Source organism: Aegilops tauschii, chromosome 1, assembly GCF_002575655.3.
Source record: "Aegilops tauschii subsp. strangulata cultivar AL8/78 chromosome 1, Aet v6.0, whole genome shotgun sequence".
In the NCBI taxonomy this organism is placed as follows: Eukaryota; Viridiplantae; Streptophyta; class Magnoliopsida; order Poales; family Poaceae; genus Aegilops; species Aegilops tauschii.
In genome coordinates this window covers 194,241,277-194,256,563 of record NC_053035.3, presented here as the reverse complement: position 1 = coordinate 194,256,563, position 15,287 = coordinate 194,241,277, and positions in this window count along the sequence as shown.

Sequence of the window (15,287 nt, the reverse complement as noted above, 5' to 3'; positions counted from 1 at the left end):
AGTGCCATCAGCTTGAGCAGCTTGTTAAGAAACAGAAGGCTGATTATGAGAAACATGACAGAGAGAGAGAGAGACCAGGAAGGTGCTGGCAGGAAGGGTCGTGGTGGCAGGGGAGGCCGCCGTGGCAAAGCCCCACAGTAGAAGGAAAAACCTGCTAGAGGTCGTGAGAAGAAAGAAGGAGACCATGGCAATGCAGAAAGCGCCTGAAGCCCTGCGTGTTGACTGGGCTGCATCTTTGCATTCCTCTCACCGGCAGCTCAAGCAATGAGCGTGTGAAGTCAATGCATTGGAGCCGACTGCGGATGCCCGAAGGCCACTCAAATGGTCCCGGATGCCTATCATCTTTGACGAAGAGGATCATCCTGATCGCACCACTGCGGTCGGGTGTTTGCCATTGTTGGTTTCACCAATAATCCGCAACCTCAAAGTCCCAAAGATTCTAGTTGATGGTGGGGTTGGGTTGAATCTGATATCCCCTAAGGTGATCAGCAGGCTACAGATCCCCGATGAGGAACTCAAGTCACTGGCACATTCCAAGGAATCAACCCCGGCAGGAGCCGGCCTAAGGAAAGATTACGCTACCGGTAACATTCAGTGGAGAGTTGAACTACATGATGGAGAAGGTTGTGTTTGACGTTGTTGAACTCCCCTTGCCTACAATGGGATTCTTGATCGACCAGCCCTGGCAAAGTTCATGGCGGCATCCCACTATGCCTATAATACTCTGAAGATGCCAGGGCCAATGGGCGTCATTTCCATCCCATCAGACAAGAAGGATGCACTTATATGTGTGGACCAGATGTATCGAGACGCGGCAGCAGCTGAGGCTGCAGAAGCCACATCTGCCGCCAAAGAAACAAAGAAGGGAAAGAAGACTAGTAGAGATACCGACGAGGAATCCGGGAGTGCGCTACACTTGTTGATGACCTGCTAGAAAGTTCCACTAGTAAGAGATCCAAGGTTGCTTCACCTGTTGTAAAGAAGGTCCTGGCAAGGCAGGATGGTGCTGACGGTACATTCACCATTGGCGCCACCCTCGATGACAAATAGGAATGCGCGCTCGTTGCCTTCCTGCGGGCGAATGTCGATGTGTTTGCTTGGCAACCATCTGACATCTCTGGTGTTCCGAGGGAGGTAATCAAGCACCACCTAACTGTCTGTCCTCATGCTCGGGCCGTCAAGCAGAAGGTCAGAAAACAAGCCTTAGAGCGGCAACAGTTCATTGCCGAGGAAATCAAGGAGTTGGAAGCAGCTGGTTTGGTCAGGGGAGTGTTGCATCCAACATGGTTAGAAAACCCAGTGGTAGTGCGCAAGGCGAATGGGAAATGGAGGCTTTGCATTGACTTCCCAGACCTGAACAAGGCTTGCCCGAAGGACCCTTCCCACCTGCCGCGCATCGATCAGATTGTAGAATCCACTTCTGGGTGTAATTTGCTTTCCTTTTTGGATGCGTACTCCTGATACCACCAGATATTCATGTCCAGACGAAGTGAAAACCGCGTTTATAACTCCATGTGGCACATAGTGCTTCGTATGTATGCCTTTCGGGTTGAAAAGAGATGGGTCCACCTTTGCAAGAGCAGTACAAATTGGTTTTGAACCTCAATTACACATCAATGTAGAGGCTTACATGGATGATATAGTGGTCTAGACCAGAGACAGATCAACACTCATTCAAGATATGGAAGAGACCTTTGCAAACTTACAGAAGATCAACTTGAAGCTAAACCCTGAGAAGTGTGTGTTTGGTGTTCCCTCTGGCAAACTCCTTGGTTTCTTTGTATCCCAGCGGGGGATAGAGGCCAACCCAGACAAAATCAGGGCGATCGAGAAGATCCAGGCACCCAAGACTGCCAAGGATGTGAGGTATTTGACTGGATGCGTTGCCGTGCGGAGTAGATTCATTTCCAAGTCTGTCGAGCGTGCCTTGCCCTTCTTCAAAATTTTGAAGAAGACATGGCCGATGAAGTGGACCCCGAAGGCACAAGTAGCGCTGCATGACCTAAAGGCCTACCTTTCCTCTACTCCCACCTTGGTCGCTCCTAAACCACAAGAACCATTGCTACTATATTTAGCGGCAGCAAATCAAGTGGTTAGTCAGCACTGGTGGCACAGTGAGAAGTGGGTGAGGAAGCAGCTGCAGCTACTGTCCCCCCCTCCCCGGAGATGAAACCGAACCAGTCATGGCGGGATTAGACACAAATCAAAGAGAAGAAGAGCAGGTTAGCGAAGGCAGTCCGAAAACCGTGGCAAAGAAGAAAGTGGTACAACGGCTAGTGTACTTTGTCAGCTCCCTGTTATAGGGGGCTAGGTCAAGGTACTCCAGAGTACAAAAGTTGATCTTCGACCTTGTCATCGCCTCGAGGAAATTGCGCCAATACTTCCAAGCCCATAAGATCACAGTTGTCACCCGTTTGCCATTACAATGCATACTAAGGAACCCTGAAGAACCCGGCAGGATAGTTGAATGGGCATTTGAGCTGTCAAGCTTCGGCCTGAAGTACGAAAGTACTGCAACTATTCAGAGTAGAGCGTTGGTAGAATTCATTGCAGAATGGACGCCCACTCCAGATGAAGAAATACCAGTGATAGTAATCCCCGGTGTCGGGGATATATCCCGCGGTATGACCCGGCCGGATTTATGACCCGGCCGAGACTTGGCGCTTCATCGGTAACCCGCCCGAAGACTAGCAACTCACTAGTCTGGCGACTCACTAATGACCCTGACGGCGGGTCAGATGGATGACAAGGCCCAAGGCCCAGTAGGCCGGCTCATGTTATGGTAGGCCAGTTTAAGAAGGAAGGCATAAGGAATATTTCCCTTACAAGGGAAGCAAGACTATGATTCCATTTGTAATAGAATAGTCCTAATCCTGTTAGGACTCCAAATATAACCCGCCCCTTCAACTTATATAGGGAGGGGCAGGGCACCCCAAGAGGGACAAGTTGAGACACACAAGTCAATAGCTCTCAAGAGAGGTAGCCAAAGAGCACTCTTGTAATCATGAGCAACATGATCAATATCAATGAAGCAGGATGTAGGCTTTTACCTCCACCGTGAGGGGCCCAAACTGGGTAAAAAACCTCGCGTCTCTCGTCCCACTCAACCCCTCTCAAGCTACTACCTAGTTGCGATGGCCTCATGACAAGTCCTCACACTAGGACATCTGCCGTGACAAAACCTTGACAGTTGGCGCCCACCGTGGGGCTAGTGCACGGTGGTTTGAGTTCTTGGAGGGATTTTTACCAGAATTCAAGAAATTTGCGATTTTTCGGATGAAGAAAAGATGTCTTAGTGATCAGAGTCATGATGAAATTTGGGGTTTACAGTATGGGGTTTTAAGGTCAAGAGGATAGGGTTCCATCGTTTGAGCCGTCAGACGTGACGAGATCCATCGAAACTGCATCTACGCCAAGTCCGAGATCGAAGGAGTTATTCTGTTGTACGTATGTGGACAAATCGCTCCAAGGTTACGGCCGGATCCGCCGAGTTCCCTTACTCCTCCTCGCCTCCACATATAAGCTTCAAGTCCTGAGGGGGCCACCAGCTATTACGCAATTTTCAATCGACCGGTACAGCTTACCGCTCCTGGGATATTACAAGACCAGATTTTTGGGTCTTCAAACACTGCCTACTATCAGAAACATCAATGCAAGATTCCAGTGTGCAAACGATTGAACGAGTTGGTCAAACCAACCACGACCCGGAGGGGGTTTGGAGGTGACCGCGGACTCATGTTGCCGTCGAGCCAGCCTCGCCTCTGAGGCGCTCACCGCCGCGTGTCGAAGCCGCCAGTGTTCGTCGTCATTTCTAAGCCGGCCACCGCCACGCCAAGTCGCCGCCAAAACCTCGCCTTGGCTTTGCTCCTCCCCAGCCATGGTGTCACTTCAGTGTGCTTCCGTCGGCGCGTCAAGTTGGCGTTGAGCTCTCTGCATGAGGCCGTTTCCTCCATGTTTGAGCTGCTGTTTCCACGGCCTCCCTGCATCCTGAGCCGCTGCATCTCAGGCCATGAGCCTCCGTCCTCGTGGCCTAGCAGGTCTCGCCTTGCTGCCGTGACCCGCCCCCGGCTCCAGGCCGCTGCCGCAGGCCCGCTTCGGCCGCTGTTGTGAAGCACCATGGTCTCCGCCTCCGCCGTCTCCAAGGCACTACCTCAACCCGCCGCCTGGCCTCGGGCTCCCTCGCCCTCACGCGCCTTGTGCTTCCGTGGTCGTCTCACCCATGTGGAGAGCCACCGCGCCACTATGACGTTGAGCCGCCACTGCAAGCCGTCGCGGCCTCACCCTCAAACCACTGCAGCCTCGCACCACCTCGAACGCCGCCCCTGTGCTGCTCCTCGGCGAGCCGCCATTCGCCTCAGACTCCGTCGCCGGCCGGCCGCTCTCTACCCCGTGTTGAGCCGCTCTCTACCCCGCGTTGAGCCGCTCTCGCCTTCTCTGCCCTGTGCTGCGCCTCGCCTTCTGCGCGTCGAGCCATGCTTCCCCATTGCTTCTGCTGTGGTGAGCAGCCGCTCGCCTCCGCTGCTGCAGCCGTGGCCCTGCCTCAGGCCACCTCCGAGCCGCCCGGCGCCGCATCCGCCCTTTTGGCCGCCTGTGGCCGGGTGCTGTCCACCCGCCGGCCACCACCGTCGCCCCGACAAAGCTACTTGATAAGGCCCATACAATATTTGAAAGAATGAGTGAGAGAGAAATTGCTTTCCGCATGGAAGAAAAGAAGACGGGCATAAGATTTTCAAAGATATGATCCAAGGATGCCAGCCTGATCTCATCCTACTTAAACGCATATATGGATTGAGAGTGAAAAGGGAAAAGCAATTTTTGAAGATATCAAGAGTTATGGGTCTCTTCCTGATATTCGATGTTAATCCATTTTTTGGTTAATGGTCTCGCAAAAGCTGGTCAGACTGGAGAAATGTCCAATATTTTTTACGCAACGAGTCAGCGAGGTTTGGTACTTTATGCTCAGACTTACCATGGTGTTATCGATGGGTTATGCAAATCTAGCAAAGTAGCCAGGGCCTATGAAGTTATCAAGGAAATGAAGCTAAAACATATCTCTCCAACGGTTGCTACATATGGATCAATTACTGATGGTCTGGTCAAGATTGATATGGCTGGTAAGATAGATGAGAGGTGTATCAAATATTTGAAGAAACTCGTCTCAGGGCATGTAGAGTCAATGTGACGACATGCGTCAGTCTTTTAGATGCTTTGAACAAAGTCTGAATGTCTCGAGCAAGCTATGCTTGTTGGTACAGTTTGAAATTTCCATCTTGGTTGTAACTGAGTTGATAAAAAAAGGGATTGGTCAAAACACGACCCGGAGGGCCTGTTCCAAACCGTCCAACTCCGGCTCTGCTACGGTCGTGTCCAGTTAAACCCCATGGCGAATATTTTGGTTGATGCTTTCGGGGGCAAATTGAGTGTTGTTCATAGAAGGGGTGTCTCTGATATTGGTTTAAGTTTGAGATGATGTGTCAAAAGAGAAAAGGTCCAGGATTCCAAGACTATTCGCAGATCAACTGATGGCTGAAGAAGTTCATTATGATGGACAAATACAACCTCGTTTCTGAGGAAAATCAGGCCGAGCCAATTTCAGAATATAATTCTACATGGTCGTGATTCACCTGATGTGAACATACAATAAAAACATCCATATTTATACTGCTGGGTGGTGCTTGCACATATGAAAGTTCGGTTAAATTGGAACCTAGTCTGCCATAAAAAAGGAGGCACGAATACTAGTGCATGATGTTGCCATAGTTCAACCAAAGGCAATCCGCCGCAGAGTGAATGTGAAATAAAATTCTTAATGTAACGGGACCGGCCACGGATGCGTCGCATTGAGCCGCCCCTGCCGCATTGAGCCGCCGGGGCCGTATTGAGTTGCCGGTATACCTGAGCCGCCAGGGCTGTATTGAGTCGCCCGTCAGCTTTGTTGAGCCGCCCCTGCTCACTGGTCCTTACCGTAGCTTTCAGACAATTCAAATGAATTCTGTCCAGTCAATTTTCGTTGATATGTTTTTATTTTTTAAAGAACAAGTACTCTCGTTTGCGATATTTTTTGCAGGACAATTATCCACTACAAGAGTGATGGTCGCGTCATGTATATATATTCCGCGCCACCATTATCATGCGCTAGCATCTGACTGTGCCATGATGCTCGATGAATATATGTGCAAACCGCCCCCTGTGCGGCCCAATCATCAACACGACGTGGCTGACTCGCCCGTCCACGCGGTTTACCGCGCCTGCAATTGACTCGCCCGTCCGTACCAAGAGGGATCGACAATACCAACTATGCTCGTTCCATTCAATCCACCAAGTTGGGGATACCGCTAAGTTTAGAGGTGATCTGCTGACACCATTGGGTTTTGACATCACGATCGCATAAGTCATGTCAGCCGTCCAACTACTCAGCAAAAAGTCAGGTGATATCCTACTTATGTATTTTATTATCCATGTGTATAATAATTCATCCAAGAGCAATTACTCTGGATTGCAAATTCTTTCATGCAGGAAAAATTGTCTACTACAAAGGTGACTGTCATGTCACGGAGTTTGTTGAATGATTCATACCGGATTATACATTGAGTGTTGCGAAGATCATCAACTCGCATCCAGCTTCAACATATTCCAGCGTTCCGCTGTTCAACTATATGCCGGTTTACATCACGGTCAAGCATGAAGAATCTCAAGCCAACTCCTCGAGTCGTCTTAAGACTTGGGGGCTACAGTGACATGACTCAGCAAATTCATGACCCCGGGTCATTGGAGGGAAAATAACCCGGTCCTGGAGGCTACTACCATATTGGTGAAAAATTCAAAAGGGCCGTCAGACAATTTTCGGCTTAAAAAGTGCCTGGCAGTAAAAAAAGTTCCGGTTCCATAGAAGAGTTTTGGGTCATAAGAAAAGATTACAATGCTTGGTATGGTTCATATGGTTCAAGAGGAATTCATCTCTCGCAAGTTCGAAGGAAATCTCTCCCATAATGTTTTGAGCTCTCAATATCCGGCTCAACATATGGTTCAAGAGGAATTCATCTCTCGCAAGTTCGAGTTCTCATAAATATTAAACGTTGCCAAAGAGAACTTTCTATGGTGCGCAGTTCAAACATGGGTATCCTGCCTTATGGGCTTATCTTATTATGATCAACACAATAAAGCCGGCATCCCTGAAATTCGGGGCCTCTGTTGTTTCATATCCATGTGTGCAAGAGTCATCCATTGGTTGATCATAAGGTCACTTGGGGGCTTCCAACCCACCGGATTTAGCTTTCATACCCTCTTGACCAGGCGTAAACGCCGAACTCCGGGTTATCCTGCATGTATGTCGATGCTACTCTGCCCAGGTAATCCTGGAATGACCCGCCGTACTCTTGACAGTCAATCTTTTAACTAAGACCCTGAACTCGTTAAGGTTAAAACGACGGGTTGTCATGTGAGGGCTGTCAGGACCCCGATTCTAAGTCACACCGATCTAGCCTGTAAAACCTCATATCACTTTGCGGCCTCACGCACAGTATTCCCCACGGGTGTCGCCTTACCATGGCCCGGGACTGTTTGCGCCTTTTGGCTCACGTATATGATAGTGTCACTAGCATCCATATGATAGAGAACCCGGGCCGACATGACTAGTCGTGAACCCAAAGTGGCACTAACTTACGGGGACAGGCATACATGAATCAACATCGAGCATGTCGGTCAGCAGCGTGCGAATCCGGGCTGTAGCACTGGGCTAACAGGACTCCGGGAACCCGGGCTGTAGCAGGCTAGGCAGGACTCCGGATGTCACCGCGTGACATTTCCCCGAAGGGACAGACACAGGAATGAAGTGAAACATATGCCGCCCAGTCAAGTGTCCGAGGCAGTAGTGCTGGGCTATCAGGACTCCGGTGAACCGGGCTGTAGCGGACTACTATGGCTCATGGAAGCACAAGACTACATTTCCCCATAAGAGAGGCTACCAAGGATAGACAACTAGGTTGTCGGATCCCACACATACCAAGCATTTCAATCATACACGCAATATGCTCGATATGTGTAAATACAACATGGCATCACAACATAACTCTACGACTCAAGTACTTATTCATTAGGCTCCGAGGAGCGAGATATTACAAACATAGGTCTCATGAGCCAACATTCAGAGCATACAAGTCAAACACATGCGGAAGCTTAACATGTCTGAGTACAGACATCTACAAATGAAAAAGGCAGAGAAGCCTGACTATTTACTAGATCCTGCCGAGGGCACAAGATCGTAGCTGAGGTATCAAGCTAAACGTCGAAGTCCACACGGAACTACTAGCAAGACTGACGAAGTTTAACTGCAGCAAGCCAGCTTTGACTCGGTGGCTATCCTAAACTACGACTGCAAGTAACTCTTTTGAGGTGGCGCACACGAGTCCACATATTCACCATATCAATACTCCACTATGGATCCGCTCCCGTCTCCCTACGAGAACGCCATCCATAGCACTCACGCTTATCTTGCGCATTTTAGAGTATCCACTTTCACTTGTCTATGAACTGTTATAGGCAACCCAGAAGTCCTTTACCGCGGACACGCCTATTCGAATAGATCATATTAACCCTGCAGGGGTGTACTTCGTCACACACGCTCTCACCACTTACCGCCGTTTACACGACATGTACTCGGCAACCTTCAAGCGGAAGACCAACGTGGGTGTCGGCCACAGCCTACCTAAACACTCAAGTCTCTAGTCCAGGTTTATCGCCTATTCAGGTTCCATCTGCAGGGAGTCCGGCCGAGGTTTCCACATACGGCCCCGAACGATGTGTACAGGGTTCCGCGACACCAAACGGGCGCCCGGCATACCCGGCCACGTGCCTACCACATCACAGCCCACCCCTCGGGTCAGCGCTGCCCACGGCCTCCAGCATACTACAAACACCAGAAACTACTTGCAACTCCTGGCAGAGGACAAGGGTGATTAAGAAGCCGAGAGGGTCCATTGGTTTCGGGCCCAATGCGTGGTAGTAACTGTTTCATGGATCACAAACACAGAACTCAGTTCCTGAGTACGGCTGCAATGAGACAACCCACCATGTACTCCTACATGGCCTCTCACCTCTACCTTTACCAAATCGTGTTTACACACTTAGCTCACACCCAGTAGGACATGTTCATCACCATTCCAACTCATCCCCGATGAATCAGACCCGACTCAACTCTAAGCAGTAGCAGGCATGACAAACAAGCATGAATGAGTAGGCACATCAGGGCACAAACAACTCCTACTCATGCTAGTGGGTTTCATCTAATTACTGTGGCAATGACAGGTCATGCAGAGGAAAAGGGGTTCAACTACCGCAACATGTAACAGTTGAATTGATGTTGTCCTAATGCAGTAGAAGAGAGCAGGAGCGAGAGAATGGGATTGTATCGGAATGAACAAGGGGGTTTTGCTTGCCTGGCACTTCTGAAGATAGCATTGGGTCTTCATCAGTGTCAACGATCACAGCGTCGGAACGACGTCTACCGAGGGAGAACAACACCGGCAAACAGAAAATAAACACAATCAATGCAATGCACAATATGATGCTTGAACATGGCATGTATATGTGATGTTGTTTGTGCTAATGCAAACAGCAACAAGTTCAATGGAGCTCATTTGAATCAAGGATTCAAATGCAACTCCAAACTTAAGCATTTTAAATGCCCTTTATGTGTTTTCATCTATACAGCAGGTTTAGGTTGGTTTGTCATGCATGAAACTAGTACAGATGGATAGATTGAATTTTTATGATCATTTTTCATATATAAATCTTTTCATTCTTAGCTATAGATTATTTTCTATGTTTTTTGAAGTTTGTGGTATTTTCTGAAATTTCCTGTATAAAAATAATTCCAGTAATTAAATTAATGCGCCAGCATTGTGTCAGGGTGACGTCAGCTGGTCAGCGGGGTCGTCCAGGTCAAACCTGACGTGTGGGGTCCACACGTCAGTGTCACTGTTAGTAAACTAACTAATTTAGAATTAATTAAAAGTTAATCCTGGTTAATTAGCAGGCAGGCCCCACTTGTCATTGACTCAGGGGAGGGGGTCAGCTTGGGTCAAACGGGGTCAACTCGCCGGCGTTTAGCCGCCGACGAGGCCAGACGCAGCAGCGAGCCACGGGTTTGCCCTACGGGGCGCCGTTTGGCGCGCGGAGCACAGCTACGGGATGCGGACGCTCGTCCGCATCCAATAGTGGGGGTGGCGCGGCCGGGGAGTGGCCGGAGTGGCGCCGGCGACGTGCTCGGCGGCGGCGCGTGCGGGTGAGCTACGTGCAGTTGCTACGGAGCTCGAGAGCGAGAACGAGAAGGGGGAGAAGGTAGCGGAGCTCACTGCGGTCACGTAGAAGCAAACGGCGCGGTCGGGGACGGGCTGACGACGTCGGGAGGTCGCCGGTGATCTCGGAGCAGAGGCGGTGAAGTCGAGGGTGCAGGGGGCGATGCAGGCCGTTCGGCGTTGCCTGACTCGGCTGAGAGGACGAGGGGGTCGAGACGGAGCTGCTGGACAGCACGGGAAGGCGAGGGGAGCACGGTGGCTGCGAGGTTCACGCCGGCGCGAGCTCGGCAGCGTCGGCCATGGCGGAGGCGAGGCGAGGGAGAGGTGCAGGGGGCGAATGAGGTGTCGGGGCGGTCGAGCGGGCGATGTGGGCGTCGTCCAGATCCTCCAGAGGCGCGGGCGGCAAGCAGGTGACGCCGTGGCGCGCGCGGCGGCGTCGCGGTGTCCCTCCTGTGCCTACTGGCAGAGGTGGGGGATGACTGGCACGGCCGGGTGGGCTGGGCCTCTGCTGGGCCGCGGGTGGGCGCCAGGTAAGTGGCCTCTGGCCTTTCTCTCTCTCTCTCTCTCTCTCTCTCTCTCTCTCTCTCTCTTTATCTAATTTAAATTGTTTTTCTATTTTTCTGTAGGTTTGTTGCATTATTAAAAATACTTAGGCATCTCCTAAAATCACCAAAATGCACATGGCCACTGTTTAGAATTTATATGGCATGGAACATTTTAGTTTGGAATTATTTGAGCACTTGAAATATTTTATATTATTTAAATGCCCAAAATCAAATAGCTAATGGATTAATCCAGTGACCTTAAGATGTCCTAGAAATTTGTGCATCACTTTTGGCAGTGGTTTAAGACCAAGGCAGAGATGATGAACATTTTAGAAGGGCATTTCAGGTTCATTGAAATTATTTTTAGTAAACCCTAGTTGTTAACAGGGGGTGCTGGGGTTTCTGTCTTCCCCATTTCAAGTTTCTGGAAAAAAAGAAACATGATGCAACACTCTAATGCATGAACTAGCTAGGATGTGACAACTCACCCCCACTAAACAAGAATCTCGTCCCGAGATTCAAGACGTGAGGTAAGAAGACAGAGGGGACACAAACTAACACAATCTTCATGATCCAATTGCTCTTCTCGAAGATGTTGATTCATTGCATCACCTTGATCTCGACGTCTTGCTTTGAGAACTACATCCAACATAACAACGAATAGAGAGAGAGAATTTTAGAAGAATCGATCTTTCTGAGATTCAAGCAACTTAGGATCATCTTAATGATCACAAGATCAATTCACGGAATGAGATATAGAAACATCTCTGGATCTGAGAGGCAAAACATGTATCAGGAGGGGTGGAAGAAACAATTTGACGAGGGTTTCAAAGCAGCGAGGAAAATTGCCATGATTCCATAATGGTGCACCTTGGGAAAGGTGACTCGTAGAATTATTCCCTCAAGTGGCAAAAAGAATTACTTTTGATATAAATATCATTGAAACTCTTTATGCCAGCCTAAGGCAATCACAAACGATCGTTCGAGGGGGTTCGGGAGAACGACACACTCGGGCTAGAATGGACGATGTGGACTACCTTGTTGAAGACAGCGAAATGGATGATTTTTGCTTATCATCGGAAATGAATGGTACTCATGGTAAGTCCACCTTTGAAGATGGACCTGGACAGCAACTGCTGAGAAGGGCAGCCCATGGAAAATTGGCACGATGGGGTGCAAGCTGGGAACAAAATGCAACCGTTGGGAATGTTCCAACCATCATATCTGCCTGAGATTCAGATCCGATTGGTGATAAGATACTTCAGACTCAGCATGCCTGAAAAGAAAGTTTGCAACACAATTCGACGAGATGGCGTTGCGAGATTCTCGAGGAATGAACTAAGATAGCAAGTTCCAAAACATGAGCTGGTTCTACTAAACACATGTGAACACGCTGTCCCAGACAAGCATGACCACATAGTAGTCTTATGATAAAACACTACCGAGTTCAGGTGGGGAACCATCATCTAGGGTAACGAAGTCTTGTGCATGACCTAGGATTTGCACAACAACTCCTTTTCCTTGAACAAATCAATCAGTGGCTTGGTGTGCTAGGAACACATATAGAACGAAGGTTGCAAGTCTCCGAACCACAGAATACTTCGCACGTATGCATGACCGATTTTGGGATGATTCCAAAAGAAGCAACATTGACTTTTTCAAATCCACGACGGCAACTTGCATCAGATGCACGTGAATTAGAGGAAGTCACTACTTTCATCCAAACATATGCTTCATGAACGGAACATGAAGGCATTGTTTACAAAGTTTCCAACACTAGCTTAATGTTTAACACGAATCATGGGGAAAACCAGATGCTGCTGATGGGCTCAACAGCAACTCATCGGAATTTCCATATCACTGGACTTCCACCATCGTGTGAACACGGTGATAGCATTGGTTAGACCTAAAGATGTAATGGTGTATGCTCGAGGGATCAACCACGAGTAAGACAACATTACGAACATCGTTGGTTCTGATTCGACTTAACGATAGCCCATACTCAAATCAAAAGATTGGTAAGATAATAGATCCAACAACTGATCATGAGGGTCAATCAATGAAGATATCATCTTTCTTTAACACACACACACACACACCAAGATATCCCTTAATGATGAACTAAGTCAGACAAAGCTTTTATCTTCCAACTCTGCAAGTTGTTGTTTAGCTCAACCAACTAGCTCAGGGGTATCCAACACAGATTCTTGGAGAAGGGGTGGTTTATAGGAAACCAACTTGATCACGAGCTCAACATAATGGTCAGGGAGCAACCTGGTGATACTTCCGAGAAGATATTCAGGAAATCACGAACCACCGATATGTTACTAGGCTCGAGAACAATCTCGCTTTTCAGAGCAAGACGATATGATCAATAAGCAAGGGATTGAATAATCCTAACTCATTGATCGAAGAGTGCACCGGAAATAAGGACTAGGTAGCACGATCAACCTTAGGATGTGATTCAGTAACCAACACGCTAAGGATGAAATTATTGTCCTTTAACTACCAAGCAACGGAGTTGCTAGGAGTATTCATTTCACGCATCACGATTCACTTGTCGGTGTTCCGGTTACAATAACACGGGACCGAGAAATGAATGATGATGGCGAGGAGTATCACTGCGTCAAGAATTCACAAAAGGTGGTGCAATTCCTACGATATTCTCGACATAAAGGGGGTAATACTCGAAAGTAGAACAGAACAAAAGCTGGTTAGGCATTTGATCTGCGGAATACAACTACTTTGACCCAATCCTAGAGATGGACGAGGTACTGGAGTTTGTTTCTCCTAGTCATTCCGGATTAGAATGGCTTGACAGACCACAAGAATAATAGGCATCGATAACACAAATGCACAATTGCTCCTGACTATCAATTGATAGACGAGGGCCAGAAAATAACTAAAGAGGGACAACCCAAAGGAACATATGTTTTTCTGAGGATGCATGGATTAGTATGTCGAACAAATTCAACATATTTCTTCCGGATAACCCATGCAGAGGAGGAAGGACTGGCAGAGTCACAATATGAATGGAGTACTCCTCAAGAGCGCCCTGGTTGTGATCTTTTGGTTAAAAGAACTTCTGCCATAATGGTTCATGGTATTTGGAAGAAGGAAATACCACGGACCTCGAGGACTGTCGCAAGGTTACTAATATCCTAAAGGAACGAGCAAACACTAGCTACACGAGTTAAGTAGAGTGAATCTTGGGTTCAAGAACCCAGAAATAGAATGCCTACTAACTAAATGGCATCATGGGATGCTTTCGAGAATAATGGCCAGAATCATCACACTGGGGATGCAAGCATTGCTAGATTACTAAGTGGTTCTCTAAGACACCTAGGGTCATAATAATAACTCCAACATATATGTCAAGGCAGCAAAGTACCTCAACTCAACGATTAGTGTGGTTAATCTGGCCCAAAGGAACATCGAGAATGGAAAGAAGGGATTTGCAAATGCATCAGATTATTTAGAAACCTGGGATGACTCGGACAGCATAACGGCTGTAAATGCTCAAAGGATTTGAGACATCCTGCAAAAATGGTGGCATAACCACTTAGAAGCACAGTATCAAGGTTCCGAGACCAACTATGAACACACGGAAGTAGTAGAAATTGAACTGGGGCTTAAATCCATCAATCCTATGAGTCTACGGATTAGTAACACGTGATCCTGATAGAAAGATGAGAAGCCTAGTTCTTAATCCCCGTAGAAGAGAAGAGGGTGACTCAGATCAGAAGGGCATAAGGTAAAGGAGTAAAAAGAGCCTTACGTGCCCTCCCACAATCAATTCCCTTATATAACTAAAGCATTTCTAGACACAGCTTCGACCAGTTTGGCTTGGTAATCCTACAGGCAGTCAGGCTCTGATACCAACGCTGTCAGGACCCCGATTCTAAGTAACACCGATCTAGCCTGTAACACCTCATATCACTTTGCGGCCTCACGCACGGTATTCCCACGGGTGTCGCCTTACCATGGCCCGGGACCGTTTGCGCCTTTTGGCTCACGTATATGATAGTGTCGCTAGCATCCATATGACAGAGAACCCGGGCCGACATGACTAGTCATGAACCCAAAGTGGCACTAACTTACGGGGACAGGCATACATGAATCAACATCGAGCATGTCGGTCAGCAGCGTGCGAATCCGGGCTGTAGCACTGGGCTAACAGGACTCTGGGAACCCGGGCTGTAGCAGGCTAGGCAGGACTCCGGATGTCACCACGTGACATTTCCCCGAAGGGACAGACACAGGAACGAAGTGAAACATACGCCGGCCAGTCAAGTGTCCAGAGCAGTAGTGCTGGGCTATCAGGACTCCGGTGAACCGGACTGTAGCGGACTACTATGGCTCATGGAAGCACAAGACTACATTTCCCCATAAGAGAGGCTACCAAGGATAGACAACTAGGTTGTCGGATCCCACACATACCAAGCAT